This window comes from Schistocerca serialis, chromosome 3 (genome assembly GCF_023864345.2).
Source record: "Schistocerca serialis cubense isolate TAMUIC-IGC-003099 chromosome 3, iqSchSeri2.2, whole genome shotgun sequence".
Taxonomy (NCBI): Eukaryota; Metazoa; Arthropoda; class Insecta; order Orthoptera; family Acrididae; genus Schistocerca; species Schistocerca serialis.
The window spans coordinates 96,250,208-96,271,717 of NC_064640.1; the positions used below are offsets into that span (position 1 = coordinate 96,250,208).

General features: G+C 39.0%; 1 long non-coding RNA gene across 1 annotated transcript; it reads left to right on the forward strand.

The window, feature by feature from the left end:
- The first annotated feature begins 2,216 nt into the window (after positions 1-2,216).
- Positions 2,217-20,931, forward strand: LOC126471535 (uncharacterized). Its single transcript, XR_007586333.1, has 3 exons — positions 2,217-2,376; positions 2,455-2,550; positions 20,682-20,931. It is a non-coding gene; the product is annotated as an uncharacterized LOC126471535 (long non-coding RNA).
- The last annotated feature ends 579 nt before the right edge of the window (positions 20,932-21,510 follow it).

Consider the following 21,510-nt stretch of genomic DNA (forward strand, 5'->3'; position numbering starts at 1 on the left):
GACATTGTAATTCTGTCAGAGACAGCAAAGGACTTGGAAGAGCAGTTGAACGGAATGGACAGTGTCTTGAAAGGAGGATATAAGATGAACATCAACAAAGCAAAACGAGGATAATGGAATGTAGTCAAATTAAGTCGGGTGATGCTGAGGGAATTAGATTAGGAATTGAGACGCTTAAAGTAGTAAAGGAGTTTTGTTATTTGGGAAGCAAAGTAACTGATGATGGTCGAAGTAGAGAGGATATAAAATGTAGACTGACAATGGCAAGGAAAGCATTTCTGAAGAAGAGAAATTTGTTAACATCGAGTGTAGATTTAAGTGTCAGGAAGTCGTTTCTGAAATATTTGTATGGAGTGTAGCCATGTATGGAAGTGAAACTTGGACGATAAATAGTTTGGACAAGCAGAGAATAGAAGCTTTCGAAATGTGGTGCTACAGAAGAATGCTGAAGATTAGGTGGGTAGATCACATAACTAATGAGGAGGTGTTGAATAGAATTGGGGAGAAGAGAAATTTGTGGCACAACTTGACAACAAGAAGGGACCGGTTGGTAGGACATGTTCTGAGGCATCAAGAGATCACAAATTTAGCATTGGAGGGCAGCGAGGAGGGTAAAAATCGTAGAGGGAGACCAAGAGATGAATACACTAAAGAGATTCAGAAGGATGTAGGTTGCAGTAGGTACTGGGAGATGAAGAAGCTCGCACAGGATGGAGTAGCATGGAGAGCTGCACCAAACCAGTCTTAGGACTGAAGACAACAACAACAACAAATGAAAACGTTTATATATTTGTCAAGTTACCCACCCCTTAGGTGGAGTAAGTTGACGAAAATTACACCTTTTCTGAAAAATATATTTCATATTTCTAGAAGTGATAACAGCATTTAAATATTTTTTATTCTTTAAGAAAAATTAAAATAACTGTCCCTTTAAATTTCAGGTTGTTAAACCATGTACGAAACCGTGGGAAAAATCTGAAGTTTATTTCGTCATCTTGCCTCACCTTCCCCTACACAAACATTCAGTCTATTTTGAATAACATTTGAAGTGGTTTAACGACTTACTAATTTCTTTAAATGTTCAGAAATGTAAAACTGTGCGTTTCATAAATCGTAAAAGCGTTGAATCCCGTGACAACACAAATTATACATAACTGGAATCAGTGACCTAATAGAAATACCAGGTTGTAAGAAATTATGGATCAGTATATGAAATAGGCTCAACTGGCAGACTTGAGTTCAGTCATAGGAATTCTATGAAAATGCATTCAGTCTAAAAATGAGATTCCTTACAAAATACTCATGCGACCCATCCTAAAATACTGCTCAAGTGTGTTGAAACCAACAAATGGCCACAAGTGTGTTTGACTAGCGGAAGCTCATCGCCGAAATACCTGTACTGAAAAATCTGTTAACCCTAGAAATCCTACTTGCAAACATTCAATAATCAGTACCAAATGAGATATCTAGGAATATACTGCAGCTACCAATGCATCACTCCTGTATGGACTGCGAAGATAACGAACAACGCTCACAGAAGTACGTATTCAGGCAGTCAGTCTTTCCGCACTCCATACGAGAATGGAACGAGAAGAAACCTTAATAGGTGGTACCATTGGAAGTACTCTCTGCTGTGCACTCCACAGACTACATAATTAAGTAGATGTAAATGTCCTAGATTTCCCATAAAGTATACCGCTTATTTACCTTAGCAGCGTAGCATCCCTGGAGTAAATGAGTGCTTTCGTATTCATTTATTTAACAATTTCAGTATTCACTACATTCAAGTGTCTCGTGTTGGAACTTAATATCGATGATCAAGTTGTAATAACGTTAAGACATCGAGAGCTACAACTCAGAGATTAGTACGAAATGTTGTAAATCCTTACATTACTACCAGTTGTATATAGTTCAGACTATCAGTGGTGAATTCTTTTAAAGCAACGTGCCAAATGGACAGCCCGTCAACGCCTCGTTTATAATTAATCTGTGACATCCGCATCACTCCACATGCCGGAGATACGGTATTCCTTTTTACGATTGGAACTGGTAAGCGTATCTATTGACATTTTAATGTATTTCCTCTTCGTATCACTCACGTAAAATTAATGTGTAACTGCATTACTGCGCGAAAGCATTACTTTTTACATTTCGTTGGGGTGGACAGTAGTACTGCGTCAGCTAATAAGATCTTTGGCGCAACAGGTTAAGTATTGTCATTCGTTGATCGAGCGCGAAGAAGGGAATATTCTGTGTCATTGCGCTGAAATTGTTGTGGAAGTTGGAGACTTGTCTACATATATGGCTGCTATTATTCTTCAGAAACGTAAATATATTTGATTCCATCTCGTCATGGCCGGAAAGATAGATGACGCAGTAAGTAAACTGAACGATTATTAATACGAGGACCGGCAACTTATTGTAATTTGTTAAAAATAATTTATTTGTTTGCAGTATGAGCTACTACTTAAAACGTACCGCAATATTTCGATGAAATGCCTTCTGTCTTGCGTACCAACGCAAACAAAAATGAAGCCGAGACGTGGAGAGGTAATTATTAAAGATAATTGATTGATTTATAGCTTAGAATTCAGGAACGGAATTACACAGTTTAAAGGATTTTTCAACGTGAATGAAGGGTGATAACGTTTTATATGTCGTAAATCGCGCAGTTTCTGAGGAAGAAAGTGCTTCTGGATAATTTATTATGCTCACATAGTTTGACAGCAAAGTGTGTAATTTTGCCGCTGCCATTATAGGCAGTGTTTTATTTTAATATTTATGTCTGGGTATTATGGTAAATTAATTAACTATCCTACTTTTTCATTCATTAAAGCCAAAGTTGGTAGAAAGAAATTTTTCTTTATCGGCCAAAACAAATTTCCTAAATCAGTCTAACATGGAAATAAAACACTATAAATAAAATTGACTAATCAGCTAACTTCTTAATCTTAGAAATTTAGCAAACGGTATGCCCAGCCACAGTGACAGAATATAATTAAGATTTTATACTGTTCTGTTTATGAAGAGTAGGAGTTGCACATTCAGGGAGCTGATTTTTCAACTGTTTCTCTCACAGGTTTGGCATATAATTTCGTGCAAGGTGATGCTGTTAGGATCAGCAAAGACGGTTTACATATTTCTTTACTGCATCATTGGACGATATTGGATTTGACTTAAACGTAGTGTTTATAAAGAAAAATAATTTTTGTTAGTATGTAATACAAATTACAAGAACTATGAAAAGAAAAAAAAATGTTTTGATAATGCACAGCACAAAAGCCTGATACTGGTACTTACACTCTACATCCACATACTGCATCCACATACTGATAAATTTCATACATTTTTACATCAATCAGGAATATTGGTCTCTTCATTTTCTATCACAGAAAAATAATGTTCTGACACATTTAACACTGAGATTAAGTTTAACTTTGCAGATTACAGACCTGAATTTGTGTATTCTAAATACAATCAAATGCACTAAATGAATGCCATCTTTCAACTCTCAGAATATGCAAGCAGCAGGGGTTCCCTACATATTCCTTACTAGATGCATTAAAATATCACATGTAGCTGTATGTTAAAAATCATTTGCTGCAATAAGTATCTGCTACCAGAAACAGAAATCATTAGTGTGGTGATCACACTATCCCCTCTGAGTAAAGCAGTATGTACAATTTTGGTGATTTCTGAGGCAAATCTGTATACAGGATGAACTGTCAAATTCACTAAATTGATTAACAGATTTTTTATTTATTTTTTCCTGTTTGGAGTGTGTAAACCTTGCATTCACTTTTTTTAATCAGCAGAGAAGTCAATATTAAAATAGTATAATACATTCAGTACCACTCATTCAAGAGGACATAACATCAATATATTTTGTTGCCACATAAATTTCCATTGCCAGAGGTTTCTCATTCAGAAAATTCTTACGCACGTCACACTATAAAGAACCTTTCTGTGCTTAGTTTGGTTTATTATTGCATTCTGATGCAGAAATACAAAAATAAATCTTTCTCCTTGAAGTAATTATAAACACGAACCTGCATTTGACACATAGCAAAATGGTCCAAATGGCTCTGAGCCCTATGGGACTTAACTGCTGAAGTCATCAGTCCCCTAGAACTTAGAACTACTTAAACCTAACTATCCTAAGGACAACACACACATCCATGCCCGAGGCAGGATTAGAACCTGCGACAGTAGTGGTTGCGCGGCTCCAGACTGTCGAGCCTAGAACCGTTCGGCTACTCTGGCCCACAACACATAGCATCAAATGGACTTTAATAAATATAATCTTTTTTCTAATTTAAGACAGGTCTTTCCTGAAATTTGGAACAAAAAAGAAAATTTAAATTCAGATTAATTGAATATTGGAGCCAGAAGCAAAAATTAAGTAAACACTGTGGATATAGGGGAGTGCTAAAGTGCAATATTTTATCAGTGTTAAGTATTGCGAGTGCAAATATTGGTTCTGGTGGGCAAGGATTAAGAGCAAAAGCAAAACATCTAAGCATTCTCATGCTGTTGTTGAAGCAGACAGTTGGGATATTAATCACAGAAACCAGAGGGAAATTGGAACCCTCCTCCTGCCATCTGTGGCAGAGTTACTTGCTTCAGTAAAATTGTTCCAGTAGTTGCTAAATATAAACCTACTTCCCTTAATGACTTATCAAATTTTGATTATGGGACTGTTGTTTACTATTTCTCTTCCTGTGGTAAGTTACCTTATGTGTGACCTCACAGCTGAGAGGAACATTCTCTGAGTACTTTCGCTAAAAATGGGTCACGTTAGGTGAATATAATTTTTATAAGACCATTTGTTAACAAAATCATATTATATTTATCACCAAATTACAAGATGTATACAGGAAACACTGCCAGTTTGGAGAATGTGAAACGTAAAGTTAAGAGTGCCACATGTAAAATTAAAGAGTGCCACAGGGCTTCACCAGCACTCATATGATGAAAAGTAAATTTGGAGTAGGTTGTACAGTATAGTAAATTATGTATGTTAATTTTCAAGCACAGGTGATGAGCAATATTGTGCTACTTAATCCAAGGCACATCAATTTGTGTGTATCTCAGAATAAGCAGAATATTTGTCTTTTCTGTCTTGAGCATAATGATAGTGAAGATAATGGTAGTAATAACAGTAATAAGTAAATATATCCAGTATCAGGATTATACATCATACTATTAATACATTTTACATTCTCTGTCATTTTCCTCAGTTATAATTCATATTTCAGCAGGAGAAAATCTAATCCTTATTTTATATTTGTTTCTTTCCATATTCGTTGTTCACCCTTAATGTGTTTCAACCTCTCTAGTATTCCATGCTCTCTGAATTATTTTGAATCTGTTTATCATGTTCCATTACAATTTTTCACTTTATTTCATTTCACTTGATCAATACTTTAGAGGTAACCAATTTACATCATTTATCTGACAGAAACAATACCAGATGCCAACACTAGCATTCATCTGAGAACAACTTTTAACTAGTTTTTTATTAGTGGTTTACAGGAAAGAATGGAATTTCTGAAGCTGTTAAAATTCATGGAGGAGGCTGTGTCAAAGAGAAAGTATAAGAACATCTAAGAGTTGTAAGGTGTGAGGAAAAAGAAATGAGAAATACAAAGTGAGTACTTGGGAAGAATTAAAAATTGTGAGTCCAGTAACAAAGATAACATCAGAAGAGAGAGAAAAAAAACAGGATCAAAATAATAATTCGAAAATAGAAAATATACAGTGAAAGCAAATAGTGATAAATGAAAGAACACAAGATCACAGAAACTGGAAAGTATAATAAAGGAATGCATGATTGGGCAGGAAAGGGAAGAGGGATCTCCTTGGCAGTGGGAGTAAGAGTAACATAGATCACTACCATGGAACGTATGGGATTGCAAGTTGTTCTAGAGAAATAATTGCAACCTGCACAGTGTTAAGGATCAAGTGGTGCTTGGCATTCTAAATGCTTGGCGGCAGAAGCAACAGCGGAAATAATAATTTTTGGGCTGTCTGCCCGAGAATACAGGTCTACATCAGGGGCATGACACAGTCCTTCAACTCACATCTGGTAAGCTGTGGTGGTGACTCCTCCCTCCTATTTTATGAAAAAACCTTTGTTGCATTCCCATCAGTTGCAGCTAATGATCTTATGGCAGTAACCACAGATTTTATACATTAAGACCTACATATTAACTTAAGTAAATCTCAGCTGCTAACATTTAAAACAACCAGCTTTCATCAAAAGACACAGATAACTTTAAATTTCTTTGTTCATCTGCTGAAAAATCTTCGTTGAATGAACCAAATTAATTCTGTATGTGAGAAAACCAACAGTGGACTGTTTCTGATAAGCCAGTGGCCAAAAACAGTTCCCAGCCAAACCTTAAAAATTGTGTAATATGAAACAAAATATCCGGAATAGAATTATGGGACTGTGCAGCAGACATATACCTAAATAGAATGTAGACATTAGGTTAAAGCATGGACAAAGGTCCAGATAGTCCTGTTGTGAATCCTTTGCCAAATGTAAATATTTGACAGTATCTAACTTACACAATGCATTGTTGTTGTTCTGGTCTTCAGTCCTGAGACTGGTTTGATGCAGCTCTCCATGCTACTCTATCCTGTGCAAGCTTTTTCATCTCCCAGTACCTACTGCAACCTACATCCTTCTGAATCTGCTTAGTGTATTCATCTCTTGGCCTCCCTCTACAATTTTTACCCTCCACGCTGCCCTCCAATACTAAATTGGTGATACCTTGATGCCTCAGAACATGTCCTACCAACCGATCCCTTCTTCTGGTCAAGTTGTGCCACAAATTTCTCTTCTCCCCAATCCTATTCAATACTTCCTCGATGGCTGGGTGTTGTGTGGTGTCCTTAGGTTAGTTAGGTTTAAGTAGTTCTAAGTTCTAGGGGACTGATGACCATAGACGTTAAGTCCCATAGTGCTCAGAGCCATTTGCACCATTTGCAATACTTCCTCATTAGTTATGTGATCTACCCATCTAATCTTCAGCATTCTTCTGTAGCACCACATTTCGAAAGCTTCTATTCTCTTCTTGTCCAAACTATTTATCGTCCATGTTTCATTTCCATACATGGCTACACTCCATACGAATACTTTCAGAAATGACTTCCTGACACTTATATCAATACTGGATGTTAACAAATTTCTCTTCTTCAGAAACGCTTTCCTTGCCATTGCCAGCCTACATTTTATATCCGCTCTACTTCGACCATCATCAGTTATTTTGCTCCCCAAATAGCAAAACTCCTTTACTACTTTAAGTGCCTCATTTCCTAATCTAATTCCCTCAGCATCCCCTGACTTAATTCGACTACATTCCATTATCCTCGTTTTGCTTTTGTTGATGTTCATCTTATATCCTCCTTTCAAGACACTGTACATTCCATTCAACTGCTCTTCCAAGTCCTTTGCTGTCTCTGACAGAATTACAATGTCATTGGCGAACCACAAAGTTTTTATTTCTTCTCCATGAATTTTAATACCTACTCCGAATTTTTCTTTTGTTTCCTTTACTGCTTGCTCAATATACAGATTGAACAACATCGGGGAGAGGCTACAACCCTGTCTTACTCCCTTCCCAACCACTGCTTTCCTTTCATGTCCCTCGACTCTTATAACTGCCATCTGGTTTCTGTAAGAATTGTAAATAGCCTTTCGCTCCCTGTATTTTACCCCTGCCACCTTTAGAATTTGAAAGAGAGTATTCCAGTCAACATTGTCAAAAGCTTTCTCTAAGCCTACAAATGCTAGAAACGTAGGTTTGCCTTTCCTTAATCTTTCTTCTAAGATAAGTCGTAAGGTCAGTATTGCCTCACGTGTTCCAGTGTTTCTACGGAATCCACACCGATCTTCCCCGAGGTTGGCTTCTACTAGTTTTTGCATTCGTCTGTAAAGAATCCATGTTAGTATTTTGCAGCTGTGACTTATTAAACTGATAGTTCGGTAATTTTCACATCTGTCAACACCTGCTTTCTTTGGGATTGGAATTATTATATTCTTCTTGAAGTGTGATGGTATTTCGCCTGTTTCATACATCTTGCTCACCAGATGGTAGAGTTTTGTCAGGACTGGCTCTCCCAAGGCCGTCAGTAGTTCCAATGGAATGTTGTCTACTCCGGGGGCCTTGTTTCGACTCAGGTCTAACAGTGCTCTGTCAAACTCTTCACGCAGTATCGTATCTCCCATTTCATCTTCATCTACATCCTCTTCCATTTCCATAATATTGTCCTCAAGTACATCGCCCTTGTATAGACCCTCTATATACTCCTTCCACCTTTCTGCTTTCCATTCTTTGCTTAGAACTGGGTTTCCATCTGAGCTCTTGATATTCATACAAGTCGTTCTCTTATCTCCAAAGGTCTCTTTATTTTCCCTGTAGGCAGTATCTATCTTACCCCTAGTGAGATAGGCCTCTACGTCCTTACATTTGCCCTCTAGCCATCCCTGCTTAGCCATTTTGCCCTTCCTGTCGATCTCATTTTTGAGACGTTTGTATTCCTTTTTGCCTGCTTCATTTACTGCATCTTTATATTTTCTCCTTTCATCAATCAAATTCAATATTTCTTCTGTTACCCAAGGATTTCTACTAGCCCTCATCTTTTTACCTACTTGATCCTCTGCTGCCTTCGCTACTTCATCCCTCAAAGCTACCCATTCTTCTTCTACTGTATTTTTTACCCCAATCCTGTCAATTGTTCCCTTATGCTCTCACTGAAACTCTGTACAACCTCTGGTTCTTTCAGTTTATCCAGGTCCCATCTCCTTAAATTCCCACCTTTTTGCAGTTTCTTCAGTTTTAATCTACAGGTCATAACCAATAGATTGTGGTCAGAGTCCACATCTGCCCCTGGAAATGTCTTACAATTTAAAACCTGGTTCCTAAATCTCTGTCTTACCATTATATAATCTATCTGATACCTTTTAGTATCTCCCGGTTCTTCCATGTATACAGCCTTCTTTCATGATTCTTAAACCAAGTGTTAGTTATGATTATGTTGTGCTCTGTGCAAAATTCTACCAGGCGGCTTCCTCTTTCATTTCTTAGCCCCAATCCATATTCACCTACTATGTTTACTTCTCTCCCTTTTCCTACACTCGAATTCCAGTCACCCATGACTATTAAATTTTCGTTTCCCTTCACAATCTGAATAATTTCTTTTATTTCATCATACATTTCTTCAATTTCTTCGTCATCTGCAGAGTTAGTTGGCATATAAACTTGTACTACTGTAGTAGGTGTGGGCTTCGTATCTATCTTGACCACAATAATGCGTTCACTATGCTGTTTGTTGTAGCTTACCCGCATTCCTATTTTCCTATTCATTATTAAACCTACTCCTGCATTACCCCTATTTGATTTTGTGTTTATAACCCTGTAGTCACCTGACCAGAAGTCCTGTTCCTCCTGCCACCAAACTTCACTAATTCCCGGTATATCTAACTTCAACCTATCCATTTCCCTTTTTAAATTTTCTAACCTACCTGCCCGATTAAGGGATCTGACATTCCACGCTCCGATCCGTAGAACGCCAGTTTTCTTTCTCCTGATAATGACAACCTCTTGAGTAGTCCCCGTCCGGAGATCCGAATGGGGGACTATTTTACCTCCGGAATATTTTACCCAAGAGGACGCCATCATCATTTAATCATACAGTAAAGCTGCATGCCCTCGGGAAAAATTATGGCTGTAGTTTCCCCTTGCTTTCAGCCGTTCGCAGTACCAGCACAGCAAGGCCGTTTTGGTTTTTGTTACAAGGCCAGATCAGTCAATCATCCAGACTGTTGCCCTTGCAACTACTGAAAAGGCTGCTGCCCCTCTTCAGGAACCACACATTTGTCTGGCCTCTCAACAGATACCCCTCCGTTGTGGTTGCACCTACGGTACGGCTATCTGTATTGCTGAGGCACCAACGGCAAGGTCCATGGTTCATGGGGGGACACAATACATGACAAAAAAAAAAGGGAAGTACCCAGAAAGCACGGACAGACATCAGTGTAGCTTTATACATGTACACACTATCAATGGGTATATAAATGACTGGAGTTGGAATTCTCTGTAACAGGCAGAATGGCCACTAGTGTTGTCCACAATTATTGTTGTTACCATTCTTGTCAGGGTATTCTAGGGACGTGAACAATGTCAAATATTTAGTGGTCACTGTGAATGACATGTAAATGCTGTGTGCTTGCATGCAACAGCATTATCAGCAGCAGACAGACTTTGAAAGAGGCCTCATTGAAGGTCTCCATTTCGCTGGCTAGTTGAATGATGAAATATCCAAATTTGTGGGGCATTCAGATGTGGTATGGCCTGAAGCTGGACTACATTGTAATGTTTGGCAGGCATACTCATTGTTAAGATCCTGGTAGACCAAGTCCGACCACCCAGGGAGTATTGCTGTATTGTGTACCAAGGACTTCACAACACTGTCACATTTAAGCCTGCCATCCGAGAAGAAATAATGAACTCCGTGCAATGTTCTGTGTCATCCTGCACCACTGGTCAGAGACTAGCAGGAATAGGGAATTATCATCCCTTGCACAGGCTGCCATTAACACCACAACAAAACCACTGCATTTGGAGTGGTATTTGCCCAGGAAAAATGGACTGCTGATGAGTAGTGTTGCAGTGTATTTCATTATCAAACACAGTTCTGCTCTGTGACAAATCAGTGTTGTTGGTGAGTGTGGTGACACCCCAGGCAGAGGTTACATTCTTCCAGTGTGTTGGGGAGGCACAGTGGTATTACTCTTGTTGTCATTGTGTCTGAGGTCATCAGGTATGACTTCAGTTCATGGCTGGTAGTGATTGACAGAAATCTGACAGCACAATCGTGCTGCCATTTTTCATCAGGACAATGTTCACCCACACATGGACTATGCCACTGCAAAGTGTGTGCATGATGTTGAGCTACACCAGTGGCCAGCAATATCCTGAGATCTGTCCCCAACACAACATGTGGGACCAGCTTGGAAGTCAGCTCTGTCCCTGTCCAAGTATCCAGGATATCAAGAACCATTTATAAAAGCTGTGCACCAGCTTGCTCCAGGAAAGAATACAACAGCTTTATGACATGCAATGGATTTTTTTTCATAGATCATTTTACATGAGATATCATAATGATGTTGAAGGAGTCATTTTACATTCGCATCTCAAATTAATTTGTACATAGTGTTACATTCTGAACATTTCTAAGAGGATATTTTTTTCACAAAAAGAAGAAAGATATACATATGTGAGTTAGTATTTCCTACCCACCATCTTTTGCACATTAAGGTAATAGGAATTCTTCTACGGAATAGAAGAAGTTGTTAAGGAAAGAGTTAGAAATTTCCTCAGTTTGTTATCAAATTTTATTTTGCTATCTGTCAGATATTTTATGTCACTGGGTAAATAGTCAGAAGTTTTTGTTGTGGCATTGTGCAGCACTTTTTCTACTGAAGACAACCTTAATGTGGATTAATGAATGTGATTTTTCCTTCTGGTATTGTAATTATGTACCTCAGTGTTCTTGTTGAATCATAGTTGGTGATTTACAACAAATTTCATGAGGGCATAAATGTGCTGTGAAGCAGTGGTCACAATGCCCAACTCCGTAAACAGATGTCTACAAAATGATTGTGGGTGAGCACCACATATTATTTTCACAGTATCTTTTAGCACAATGAAGACTTTCTTCCTTAAAGATGAGTTACCCAGAACATTATTCCATATGACATTACTGAATTAAAATATGCAAAATAAGTCAACTTACTGAATTGTCTCTCCCCAAGATTTTCAGTTATCCTAAGCACAAATGTGGCAGAACTAAATTGTTTTAGCATTTCCGAAATGTATTTTTCCAATTTAAATTCTCATCAAGGTGGACTTTTAAGAATTTTAAAGTTTTGACCCTGTTTTTTATTTTCTTGCCATGTGTTACACTTACCATTGGTGTAGTGCCTCAAGATGTGCAGAACTGAGTATGTTGTACCTTTCTAAAACAGAGGGTGTGACCATTCACAGAAAACCAGTCAATGCTACTTTTAAGAACTCTGTTTACCATTTATTCTGTTTCTTTACATATGGTTAGACTGATTACAATACTAGTGTCATCAGCAAAAAGAATGACAGAAGATCATTTACATACACTACTGGTCATTAAAATTGCTACACCAAGAAGAAATGCAGATGATAAAGGGGTATCCATTGGACAAATATACACTCCTGGAAATGGAAAAAAGAACACATTGACACCGGTGTGTCAGACCCACCATACTTGCTCCGGACACTGCGAGAGGGCTGTACAAGCAATGATCACACGCACAGCACAGCGGACACACCAGGAACCGCGGTGTTGGCCGTCGAATGGCGCTAGCTGCGCAGCATTTGTGCACCGCCGCCGTCAGTGTCAGCCAGTTTGCCGTGGCATACGGAGCTCCATCGCAGTCTTTAACACTGGTAGCATGCCGCGACAGCGTGGACGTGAACCGTATGTGCAGTTGACGGACTTTGAGCGAGGGCGTATAGTGGGCATGCGGGAGGCCGGGTGGACGTACCGCCGAATTGCTCAACACGTGGGGCGTGAGGTCTCCACAGTACATCGATGTTGTCGCCAGTGGTCGGCGGAAGGTGCACGTGCCCGTCGACCTGGGACCGGACCACAGCGTCGCACGGATGCACCCAAGACCGTAGGATCCTACGCAGTGCCGTAGGGGGCCGCACCGCCACTTCCCAGCAAATTAGGGGCACTGTTGCTCCTGGGGTATCGGCGAGGACCATTCGCAACCGTCTCCATGAAGCTGGGCTACGGTCCCGCACACCGTTAGGCCGTCTTCCGCTCACGCCCCAACATCGTGCAGCCCGCCTCCAGTGGTGTCGCGACAGGCGTGAATGGAGGGACGAATGGAGACGTGTCGTCTTCAGCGATGAGAGTCGCTTCTGCCTTGGTGCCAATGATGGTCGTATGCGTGTTTGGCGCCGTGCAGGTGAGCGCCACAATCAGGACTGCATACGACCGAGGCACACAGGGCCAACACCCGGCATCATGGTGTGGGGAGCGATCTCCTACACTGGCCGTACACCACTGGTGATCGTCAAGGGGACACTGAATAGTGCACGGTACATCCAAACCGTCATCGAACCCATTGTTCTACCATTCCTAGACCGGCAAGGGAACTAGCTGTTCCAACAGGACAATGCACGTCCGCATGTATCCCGTGCCACCCAACGTGCTCTAGAAGGTGTAAGTCAACTACCCTGGCCAGCAAGATCTCCGGATCTGTCCCCCATTGAGCATGTTTGGGACTGGATGAAGCGTCGTCTCACGCGGTCTGCACGTCCAGCACGAACGCTGGTCCAACTGAGGCGCCAGGTGGAAATGGCATGGCAAGCCGTTCCACAGGACTACATCCAGCATCTCTACGATCGTCTCCATGGGAGAATAGCAGCCTGCATTGCTGCGAAAGGTGGATATACACTGTACTAGTGCCGACATTGTGCATGCTCTGTTGCCTGTGTCTATGTGCCTGTGGTTCTGTCAGTGTGATCATGTGATGTATCTGACCCCAGGAATGTGTCAATAAAGTTTCCCCTTCCTGGGACAATGAATTCACGGTGTTCTTATTTCAATTTCCAGGAGTGTATTATACTAGAAATGACATGTGATTACATTTTCATGCAATTTGGGTGCATACATCCTGAGAAATCAGTACCCAGAACAACCACCTCTAGCTATAACAACGACCTTGATACGCCTGGGCATTGAGTCAAACAGAGCTTGGATGGCATGTACAGATACAGCTGCCCATGCAGCTTCAACACGATACCACAGTTCATCAAGAGTAGTGGTTCAAATGGCTCTGAGCACAATGGGACTTAACATCTGAGGTCATCAGTCCCCTAGAACTTAGAACTACTTAAACCTAACTAACCTAAGGACATCACACACATCCAAGCCCGAGGCAGGATTCGAACCTGCAACCGTAGCGGTCCCACAGTTCCAGACTGTAATGCCTAGAACCGCTCGGCCACCCTGGCCGGCCATAAAGAGTAGTGACTGGCATATTGTGACGAACCAGTTGCTCGGCCATCATTGACCAGATGTTTTCAATTGGTGAGGGATCTGAAGAATGTGCTGGTCAGGGCAGCAGTCAAACTTTTGCTGTATCCAGAAAGACCCGTACAGGACCTGCAACATGCGGTCTTGCATTGTCCTGCTGAAATGTAGGGTTTAGCAGGGATCGAATGAAGGGTAGAGCCACAGGTCGTAACACATCTGAAATGTAACGTCCACTGATCAAAGTGCCGTCAATGTGAACAAGAGGTGGCCGAGACGTGTAACCGATGGCACCCCATACCATCATGCCAGGTGATACGCCAGTATGGCGATAACGAATACACGCTTCCAATGTGCATACACTGCGATGTCACCAAACATGGATGTGACCATCATGACGCTGTAAACAGAACCTGGATTCATCCAAAAAAATGACGTTTTGCCATTCGTGCACCTAGGTTCGCCATTGAGTACACTATCGCAGGCACTCCTGTCTGCGAGCTGATAGTCTCTGCTGCTGCAAACGTCGTCAAACTGTTCGTGCAGATGGTTGTTGTCTTGCAAATGTCCCCATCTGTTGACTCAGGGATCGAGATGCGGCTGCACAATCCATTACAGCCATGCGGATAAGATGCCTGTCATATCGATTGATAGTGATACGAGGCCATTGTGATCCAGCACGGTGTTCCATATTACCCTCCTGAACCCATCGATTCCATATTCTGGTAACAGTCTTTGGTTCTCGACCAACGCGAGCAGCAATGTCGCGATACGATAAACCGCAATTGCGATAGGCTACAATCTGACCTTTATCAAAGTCGGAAACATGATGGTACACATTTCTCCTCCTTACACAAGGCATCACAACAATGTTTCACCAGGCAATGCCAGTCAACTGCTGTTTGTGTATGAGAAATCGGTTGGAAACTTTCCTCATGTCAGCACATTGTAGGTGTCACCTCTGGTGCCAACCTTGTGTGAATGCTCTGAAAAGCTAATCATTTGCGTATCACAGCATCTTCTTCCTGACGGTTAAATTTCACATCTGTAGCACATCATCTTCGTGGTGTAGCAATTTTAATGGCCAGTCGTGTATATGAGGAACAGTAGTTGACGTAACACTAGAACTTGGGGAGCCTCATACATGATTTCTCCCCAGTCAAAATTATGTCCCTGGACTAGATTGCTTGAATTATTAAGTACAACTTTCTGGTTACATATGACATTATCCATTAGTTTGTTATACCATCAGTCCCCATAAATTATCAATTTACCCAGGAGAACACTGTGATTCACACAGTCAAATGCCTTAGGGGGGTCACATAAAATACCACCCAGCACAATTTTGTTATTTAATGCTTGTAAAATCTGGTGAGTAAAGTTGTAAATGGCACTCACATTAGAGCAATCCCTCTGAAACACAAATTGTTATTTGCTAGGAGTGTTGTTAATGCTATGGAGAGATACTGTTCTTGAATACATCACCTTCTCAAAAATTTCGGAAAATGATTTCAGCAGTGAAATAGGTCATTAGTTACTGACATCTCTCTTATCACCTTTCTCAAAGAGGGGTTTAAGTGTGGTATAGTTCAGTCCCTCTAGAAAAATGCCTTGAGTTAGTGATATATTACATATTTCAGATAAGATTGGGCTTATTACATGGGAACAAACTTTTGTTACTTTATTGGAAACATCATCAAATTCAGATGACCTTTTATTTTTGAAAGAATGTATAATTTTCTAAATTTCAGACGGAGAAGTTGGTGAAACATTCATATGATTGATTTTGTGAAAGTTACATTTTCAACTCACTGCTGTGGTTTTGCTCTTGGATTGTTTGTCCCTCTGCTCTCTATTATATTTAAGAAATGATTATTAAATGCATTTGCTAGCTGTGACTCATCATTCATAGCACTTCCATTCAGTTCAACAGTAATTTCATCTTGTTCTGTGGCTGGTTGTCTTGTCTCTCATTTCACTGCCTGTAGTATATCCTTAAGTCTGTTGCTGGAAGTACTGATTTGTGACATTATGTGCATGTTCCTTGATTTTTTTAAGACAGTTTGAGTATTTTTTGTAGTGTGCAACTCCTGCAGGATCCCTTCTTACTCTTGCCAAAAGATGCATTTCCGTTTTCCTTCCAAAAGACACTTTAATGCCTATAGCGGGCCATGGTTTTTTATGTCGCTGTTTAGTGTTCTTTCTGATTACCATGTCCGGGAAGCTATTTTATATAATGATATGAATTTATCATGGAATAGATTAAATTTTATGTTAGAATTTTGTTTGTTATAAATTTCGTCCCAGGGCATCTCCTGTAAACTGTTCTTAAAGACATTTCTCATACCATAAGGCACTGTGTTATTTATGCTAATAAGCACTGCATCATGATCAGAGAGAGCATTTGTTACTGGGTAAACAGTTATTTTCGTGCTTTGAGCATCAAAGAAAATATCACTAATTAGGATCCTGATGCCTTTATCTACCTGTGTTGGAAAGTTAATTACTGAGATCAAATTTTAGGTTCCAAATAAGATTTCCAGATTATTTTTCCTATCAGAATCCTTAAAAAATCTACACTGAAGTCACCACAGACTATCAAATGCTTGCTGATGCCTGACACATAGCACAACAAGGAATCCATTTTCCTTATAAATAGTTCATAATTTCCCAGTGGGGACCTATATACAGTTACAATTAAAATTGAAATTTACTTGTCTCAATGTTTTTGAACTTGTGTTCTGTCTTAATGTATGTAACAACTCCTCCTTTTACCATGTTATTTCTGCACGCTTAAGCTGCAATAGTGTAATCTTTTATATGTAACTAATCTAATCCTGTGGTTATATGGTGCTCAGACAGGCACAGAATGTTTAGGATGTCTATCTTTTCAGAGCTTCCTAGATTTTCAAAACGGACAAGATGCTCTTCTGCCTTGCTACTCAGTCCTGTAATATTTTGATGAAGTAAACTAAACTTTTTTTCTGTATGTTATTAAGCATTTTGTAGGGCTCTCCCGTTATTATCACTTCTTTCAGAACGTGGTGCCTGAATCTTGATTCTAACCTAAAAGTGGTACCCCTCTGACTCCAGGAACCACAAGGATCTTGCTATGAGTCTAAGTATTAGGGTGGAAAGATGCAAACAATCTGGAGAGTGTTTATGAGTTATTTTACCTGGGGTCATATTACATAATGTGGAAATACACTTCTGTGGATAATTAGTGGTTGAATGTGAGGATCAATAGTGAATGCAGCTTAGGGTAGAGACATGTGGGTCAAGTTAACTTTCTCATACTTTCTTTGAAGGCTATGATGAGTCAGTCAGGTTGGTTAAGATGCAACAATTTATCATTTCTAATCAGATATCCACAGATAGTGAGGGTACTGGGTATGGATCTTATATGTTAATCATAGAAGAGTGCAGTCTCAAACTTCTACAGTTGGAAGAAGAGTGCTGGGTGGGATGTTGTTGTGAGGACCTAGTTACACTTGGGAGCACCAAGGGAACATCATTGACAATAACACATTTATTAGGTGGTAATACAGGATTGTTTTTGAAAGCACTACACCACAGCTAGCCTGGAGGGACAGTACTTTGTCAGCAGCAGAAGGCCAGTGGGTGTTCGACTCATAACACCACCAGTGCAGTGAAGCATCGGGTGGTGGCTATTATGTCACAGGACAGCGTTCCTTATCACAATCTGCTTTGTCATTAGATAAGATTGTATCTCCCAGCTTCCAAGATGTCATTATGCCTTGCTTGCACACTTGGGCACTCGGTCATTCCTCTGTGGTGTAGTGGATCCCACGTTTGCCACAACTTTCTCAGCATTTCCCCCTAGCTGGCAGTGTACTGGTAATGGACACAGGTGCTTTGGCTTCCAGTAGCTGTCAAGGTAGGACATGGACAAATTTTTAGTATCTGCTGGAGATAATATCCTGGGGCCTAGCAGTCAGATGGTAATTTGGAAAAGTGACCCTCTGTAGGTGGTTGAGGTGTATGATGGGCATACAGATTGATGTGAAGCCATCACTGAGATGTAAGTAACATCAAGAAAGTAGTATTGTTGGGAAAATGACTGAATGAACTGGATATTGGATCAGATTTCATCATTCTCATTTTACTACCATTTATTTTCCTCATTCTTCTTCCCTTTGTTGAATTCTTCTGAAAATCCTCCTCGTTCCTTCATTGTAAATATACTTTTATTTCCTTGTTTTTCTTTTCATCATTTATGATCATCTGATCTCTCATTATGTGATACGGCCTTATGACTTCTACTTTATAGCTTGGTCTTGCGTCTGCTGTACCCATCTTTTCTTGCTGCTATCCTTTCTGTACATCTCTGAGGTGTTAAAACTTCTGTCTAACTAATCTGAAACAACAGTGACACACACTTATATAGATTGTATAATGTCTTGCACAGATTCTACAGACATGACATATCATGTAATGGAATATACACTACAAATGATGATGTTCTGGAGTAATTTTGATTGTGGGATGTTGGTAATTTATAGAAAGGTCCAGCATTCAAATAAACAAAATAGATATTTAATTACATAATTTTGTGTTTATTGTTGATACTTAAAGGTAGTCACATTAGCTACAAAAGGTCTATTGGGCTGCTCTTGACACACTGTGATTATATTCTTTACCTTGTTTTAGGAAATTGAAGTTGAAGGTCTTTGTGGTCTTGACTCATAGGGAGTGGGACAAACTTGGTGGTAACATGGTGCATTCCAAGATGCTTTGTCAGGATTTCATGACATGATCCAATTGAAATGTTACATTCTTGTGTAAAGTTGTCAGCAATCATTTCTTGATTGGCACATACAGTTTCGTTGATGTTCCTGACATGAGTGTCCCCAAAGCATGTCATGAACAAGGGTCATCTTTAACTTCCATCCACCCACTTTTGAACCGTCTCAGCTATTTGTGACACTGACTACAGCTTAATCACTCATAACTGTAGGCTTCCTGCATCATTTGGTGTGCCTCTGTAAAGGTTTTCGTGAGTTTCACACTAAATTTAATGCAGATACATTGATCCTCTAACTCTGTCATCTCCAAATTTGCAAATTGTGTGACATACTGTTCTGTTCAGTATGGCAGTGAACAATAACTGATGGACATACAAAAATGAAACTTCCAGAAGTTGTATATGAAATACAGGTATGTGCAGGAATGCCACAACCACATTTCTCTCCAACACACCACTGGTGCAAATTTACGAATGTTGCAGAATTTTTTGAACAGGCAACGTATTTTGGGAGACATGTTGTATCAGATAGAAATCAATTATTTTCTTCTCTGAAATAATTTCCATACATATTTTTGAACATTCACTTACTGCTGATTTCTCATTTTCATCTTGGTATATTGTTGTGAAATATTCCAAACTGTTTCCTAAGGGAAGACATAGCAAAACTGTAACTTCTATCTGTATAATGTGAAAGGAAGATCTAGCTCACTTACTTCATTCTTTTTGTGTTTACCACAAATTTTGTTTGATGTACATCTTTAGATCTGAAACTGGGAAAAAGAATGAAAGAGTGCACTACTGCTAAAATTCTACAAGTATACAACCAGTGATGTTATTAAATATGCAGGAATATACAGCCAAAGAATACCCACAAAAAAAAACAAAAAAAAAGCTAGTCATGTCTAGTGCTGCAACGTACAGTTGGTCCAGTATGGGGAGAAATACTACAAGCAAAGTTACATGGTCAACTGCATGGCAATATGTGCACATGTCCATGCCCCCATAGATGGGAGAAAAGCATTCATAATCTGTGAAAAGATTAAAGAAATTATAAACTAATTAAAATAAAGACTGATAGTACATGGATTAAGTATATGATATAGACACATTGGAATTATTACACAATTAGGATAAAAATGTATAATGTATGTGGAAATGGGAAATTGTCACAAAACTGCACTGCATACACTAAGCTGAGCATTGCTGCCCAGTACTCTCTATGCATTCTTAAGACAACATATATGACAAACAAGTTGCTCTCAAGAATGTGGAATGAGTGGTACATCAGATATCTGTAATATAAGAGACCATCATCATAAACATGTAAGTAACTATCACAGGAACATTCATTTTGGTCATTCTAAATCTTGTTTACGTCATTTATTTTGGTGGTAGATGTGTCTAATTTCTCCAGTACTGGTACTTGTTGACTCTTTATGTAAAATTTCAATATTACTGTTTATGACCTTGTTTTATGGTTATCTGTTTACAAAAGAAAAAATGTAGTGAGTAACCCAGACAGTGTTTTTACATTATTCAAAACTGTTTCAACCTTTCATTCCTCTCTAGATGAATGACCTACTAGATTTAGGACTAACAGATGACTTTCATTACACAATTTTGTCCACACTTTTAGAAACATTGTTGGACTTAACACTCTGTATTGTAAATATTCAGTGAACTAATTATCTAAAATATATTTTCTTATAAAGTAGTCTTTATAAAATTTTTCCTTATATGTAAGTATTCCGCTACATCACTTTGTGCTGCATTTAAAAGAAAGATTGTGGTTATTGTACTAAAATTAGTTACATATGTTTTCCAGGTTCTGTGTGCTGAATATTGTATTGCACATGAAATGCAGCAGTTGAGGAAATCTGTAATCAACAAACTACCACAGACAAGGAAGCAATAAAAATATATATGGATACATGTTTTTTCATACACTTAGCAAATGTTCTGAAATGTTAATCAATAGTAAATGTTGTGGAAAATATTATATTTACCAATCAAAGTTGATTCACATCTAAGTATTGTTGCTGAGTTCAGTTTAACCTTTCATCCCATAACTATATTTTCAGTGCATTCATCTCTCTACATTTGCTTCTGTATCAGTAATCTGTGAATAATCTTAAAAGTCCTTTATTTAAAACCAAAGTAAATATTACAAGATGCTTTTCAAGATATTACATATTCCAGATGTAACCAATATAATTGTCCTATCTGTGTAGAAATATAAAAGTGAACAAATTCTATGGATTATACTTTTACTGTGACTATTCATGGCATGTAATTTTATGAAGTGGTTTTCACTTAAACTAGATTAGCTAGTCTGCACTCTGTTGTTAACATTATATTTCTGAATGTATGATTTTGTAAAGAAACTTTCACTTTAACTGCTTGATTAACTTTTGTATTTATAACAGAAGTCTTAATGGAATTTTTCACTCGGCAATGTGAAGGAAATGAATCAGTATATGTAAGTTATACAAATGTAAATAATTGCCATTGGTTTTTACTGTGCAGTCCAAGTGGAAAACCTATCAAATATAATGCTGATATTTTTTCTAAGAAATAAGTTAAAAAGAAATATTAAATTTTAGGACAGTGCAATTCAAAATGGTAAATAATGTAAACTTGAAAGGCATTAGACT